The sequence below is a fragment of the Micropterus dolomieu genome, linkage group LG01 (genome assembly GCF_021292245.1).
Source record: "Micropterus dolomieu isolate WLL.071019.BEF.003 ecotype Adirondacks linkage group LG01, ASM2129224v1, whole genome shotgun sequence".
In the NCBI taxonomy this organism is placed as follows: domain Eukaryota; kingdom Metazoa; phylum Chordata; class Actinopteri; order Centrarchiformes; family Centrarchidae; genus Micropterus; species Micropterus dolomieu.
This window is the reverse complement of record NC_060150.1, coordinates 19,267,922-19,272,896: the sequence shown is the minus strand read 5'-3', so window position 1 is coordinate 19,272,896 and position 4,975 is coordinate 19,267,922. Positions and strand designations below refer to the sequence as shown.

Sequence of the window (4,975 nt, the reverse complement as noted above, 5' to 3'; positions counted from 1 at the left end):
TTGTTTTAGTAAGAGAAAAGATGTTACTATCTGTAAGGGTACAGATTGAGTGCCATTGTATAGTTTCAACAGAAAGCCATTACACCCTTCGAAACTGTTTGCGCTGTAACACCATAAGGGCCCCCAGTTTCTGACACTGTCACAAAGATGAAGTAGAATATGAACATTGTATGTCATGTGGGATCTACCATACAAGGTCTCAAAATCACACACAAACTCATTCAGGTGTTGAGATGCAAAGAAAAGCTCCAGCTGTGTAATTGATGTTGTTTACAAGACATACACTGCTTGGCACAAAAGGAGGAAGTGCCTAAGAAATCTACCTGGAAGAATGGATTTCAAAAAATTGGAGCATAAAATAAGAGAAAAGCACGCCATTCTGAGGCTTTCCAGTAGGCTCTGGTTAAGATAGATCTAGGCAATCTTCTGATGTTGGATGGAGGATCTATCTCATTGATTCTGGTTCCTATATACCAAAGCTCTCTATGGTAAGAACTATCAAACCACAAGGTAGACAGTTGTCTCATCACCCCTAAATCAATAATAAATCCAGTGACAACATCAAAAAAAGGCAGTGACATCAAAGGTGTGGGCCCCTTCACCTCAAAGTTTTGACCAACCACTCCATTTTGTCCCCATTCAATCATATCTGTGTGGCAGTGTTCTGCTACTTCTTCCTGATAAGGGTATACTTGAGCATATCTCTTACCTTTCTCTATCCCCTGGATGTAGACACCAGTTGCAGCCAAATTTGCCATTGAATTGCTTGACATTTTGTAATGCAGCCCGTGCTACACTATCACATGAACAAATTATAGCATATACATAAGATTTAACAATCTTACCCTTTAAACACCACTCAAAACCAGCTGAACCAAGAGTTTTCATTTCACTGATAAATTTTTTAAAAAACATGGAAATGGATGTTTGTTTGTTTTTTACACCAAACCAAAGTCCTGCTAAAAACATGTTCTTTTTCCTTATATTAGGTGGGAGCTCATTTATGTAACATAGCAAGGGCCAAATAGAAAAAGAGGAGGATTTGAAGATAGGTACACCATCAGAGTTAAAGTGAAGCTAAAAGAGTAATCTTTCTTTAAATTGGAGTATTTGCACATCTGTTCATACAGTTTGCCATCCATAATGTCTGAAATTGCGTCCGGGTTTGTTGGCCTAGTCTTTCTGTAGTTCAACGACTCTCCAAGATTTAAAGTCTCTAGGACATGTTTTAGTTAAGCCAATAACTATAAGAGTTTTAGCCAATAAGAGGCAAGGTAAAAAAAAAGTTTCCATTTTTTATTAGTTCATTTTTGTCAAACACCTGCCTAAGACCTGCCTTACATTTATTATTATCCAAAAGACAAAAGCAGTTGGGGCAATATCTATGAAAAACATATTTCCCAGTTTTGAATAGTTTTTTGAAGAGATATTTTGTGGCTGGCAAGTGGCAATCTGGTGGTAGAACAAGAATTAAAATTTGAAGAAGTTTTTGCAGACCATCTTGTGTCAATCCCACGGTTCCAGCAAAGGCCATCAGAAGTAGAATGGTTTGCCCAAGAGTAACAGATGCTCCTCTGTATAGTGGGGACCTCATCATGTCATCATTAACCTGTAAAAAAATAACAGAATCTATATTAGTTAAAACTTATGTGTGGTTGAAAAGTGGAAGATGTGATTGAACCATTTGGCCTTGTGGCAGCAGAGGCAGGCGCAGCACCATCCCCACTCTCTGTCAGAGGCTATATCAAAGTCCTTATAGGCAAGTCCCGCTCGGCAGCCATCTTGATAACGCTTCCGTGCAGTTATTTCGGACTAACAAGATCAGGCCTTTCTCTAAATAAATGGGTAGAAAGCTAGAACTGCACTTTCACCGGTCATGGGGACATAAAAACTGTATGTATAGAAGTAAAATCTGATAAGAAAATGCTGAAAAAGTCTTTGCCCCAAAGTAAGGTTTAAAAAGTGTTTTTCCCCACAGGTTATACTTTTTCCACACATGCTTGGTAGTAGTGACACATGCGTGGTAGTACACCCTTACGTTAGTGGAACCCTATAGAGATGTATTGAGTAGTGGCGTGTCTTCTCTTAAAACATCTCTGGCTATTTGAAATGTTGTGATATCATAAATTAATCTTCTTTATATTGGCAGAAGAATCCAGGCTCTGTATTCCAGCTGTGAAGTGTCAGGTAATTGCCGTAAAATATTATTATTTATAAGAAATTGCAAAATGAATGGAGCATGACCTCAAGTGTTTAATTAACATTTAATTACATTAATAACCAACTCTTGGCCAAAATATGTTTTATCAACATGTTTTCTTTAACATAGCATGGCAGTTTATGTATGCATTATCAGAAAAAAGGCATTTATTCCCAATTAAAATTGGCACTGAGAATCCCATTCCCAGTTAACTATGGTACAATGACAAAATGTTTGATTGCTCTATTTAAATTGCTACTACAAAGACAATCCAACTGTGTGGATAGTCTGTGTGGAATAGTGTGAACCACAACAGCTTTTGTCCATATATTTTACAGGAATAGTGTTCGAACTAATCATCGAAGTAATCAGACGGATGAACATCAAAAATTACCCTACCATGTGTTCAGAATCAGAAGTTGGCCCATTATCATCTTCATCATCACCACCATCATCATCATCTGTATGGCCGTCGAGGGGGTGCTACAGAGAAGAGAGAAACTAATAGCTATTATTAGTTAACAGAAATGCTAAATTAAAGTTGTTGTGTTAACAGTTTATATCCTTCTTAGCACCATGGTTTCTGCAGGTTTCACCTAGTCAAATATAAGACTTTTAAAGACCTTTTTAAAACCACTTACAGTGAAATTTAAGACCTATATCTCGACATAAAAAAAATAAATGTACAAAGGAAATGCAGTCACAAAATTCCTTGCAGAGTAATAAATGTATTCAAATTAGGGTTGGGTGATGTCTACAAGAATGGCATTGGATGATGTCAACAATGAAACACCGGGATGGACGATGACATTGATAAGCTACGTAATTAACAAGCTTGCAGTGAAAAAGCCAGCTTGTGCAAATGCTGCCGTGAAAAAGGATCACCAGTGGAAATATCCAGAAAAATGACGAGTTCTGTGAGTGAGTGCAGGAAGAAGAGAATTCGAGGCAGGTGTGTTCCAATAAAGAAATATGCAATTCCACATAATTTTGGAACACTGTTATTACCACATCAGTGAATAAGTAGGAAAATCTAGAGCAGATTTTGAATTAACTCCACCCCAAAGCTGAACTTGCTACTGGGTTTGAATTATAACCATTAGATCTGGAAGAATTGATGCTCTCCACAATGATTTTAAATTTATGGCACAGCACCGAGCAGTTTTAAGCCTCACCACCTTAATGGCAGGAAAACCTGTTAATATGACCTCAGAAATATTACAGACTGTTCATATTTGCCTTTTGTGTCTTAATTTGCTACTTTATACATTTGTCGAAATTAACCTAAAAAACAGGCAACATGAGAACCATCTCCCTTCTGTATAATTACAAGCATTTCATTTGTACATCAAAATCCATAAGAATAATCTCCTCATTACCTTAAAAGGACTAGTTTGCATCCCTAATATGCTTTAATGTTACTAACCTCAGCTCCTCTGTGGTCAACACTGTCCTTTCTTTATAATTTAATTTAACTATGAATAGGGTGCGAACTACACGGGAGCCAGGGGGAGCTTAGCTCCTCTTAATAAGACATCAGCTCCCCTAAAAGCATGATTTGTAATATTTTAGGGGGATCTCTAAAATATTGACAGCATACTATATTGACAATAATCTCTATATCTCTGTCATCAAGGATGCGGAGCGTCAGACTTCATCCAGCCAGAGGGAACGATCACTGACCGTCCGCAGCGGGCCAGTCGCTCCGCGATATCGTGTCCCTGGCCATGTACGCTCCACCGCCCCAATCCCTCTCCAGTATGGGTTGTGTGTGTCGCTAGTACGATGAACGGCTCCCTCTGGCTGGATGAATATTAGCCTACGCATGATCCATGCACTACTGCAGCCGGGGGCTCTCCGCAGCGTCATGCAACTTTCTAAATTCTTTCCTCTCACGGAGAAAAGAAAGGTCAGCCGTAGCTGTTGATAATAATAGGCTAACAATAATTATTATTATTATAAGAAAAACATACCAGATACTTTTCACAGTCAGCCCCAGGCCTACATGCTTGCAGCTATTAATGATTCAGCAGTCTCTCATCCCCTCATGCGTTCAGTGTTACCGTAGCTTTACTGAAAATCATTAAAGCTGATAATAATACATAATACAGCGAATTATATTTGGACTAGCGAAAGAAAGAACTACAACACCACAGGAGGTAAAAACATTCTTGAGTGCTGCGGGAGCATTTCAGTTAGCACTAGAGGTAGCGCTACATGGACGTTGGAAAATTAAGACCTGTTTATAATTATTTAAGACCTAGAACACAAACAACGTCTTTCTAAGGCCTTAAATTTTGATGTCGAAATTTAAGATTTTTGAAAGATTTTTAATACCCGGCGGCAACCCTGTAGCACAAATACTACTCATGTTTTCTACCCTTGGTTCAGAGAGGTCCCCGTGAACATGTTTGATTACTCAGCAATTAAATTGGTATACAGGGCTTTTGATGTCCAACGCACCATCCAAGCTTGCGTCCGTGCCATCACTGTATCTGTCCGTGTGGTCATCAAGGGACTGCTGTATAAGAGGAGAGACAATGGTTAGATAATAGTTCACAGTCGAGCGTAATCTTTATAATTACAATAGACATGAAATAGACAGTGAACCTACTCTTTCAGGTTCATTGTTTGACTTAAAAAAAAACAACAAAACATTTTAAATCAGGATTTGCCTTCATAAGCACACCTCAGGTCTCATGTTAGAAGATAAAGTGATGTTTAGGGGGACCTCGTTGAGCCACAGCAGAAGACAGGAGGTGTTGACTATTACAT

The 4,975-nt window shown here is 38.5% G+C and overlaps 1 long non-coding RNA gene across 1 annotated transcript; it reads right to left on the bottom strand.

Annotated features, from left to right (window-relative positions):
- Nucleotides 1-52: 52 nt before the first annotated feature.
- On the bottom strand, nucleotides 53-4,723 carry LOC123976532. Its single transcript, XR_006826386.1, has 3 exons — nucleotides 4,664-4,723; nucleotides 2,600-2,683; nucleotides 53-1,609 (listed from the first exon to the last, which is right to left on the bottom strand). It is a non-coding gene; the product is annotated as an uncharacterized LOC123976532 (long non-coding RNA).
- Between the last annotated feature and the right edge of the window lie 252 nt (nucleotides 4,724-4,975).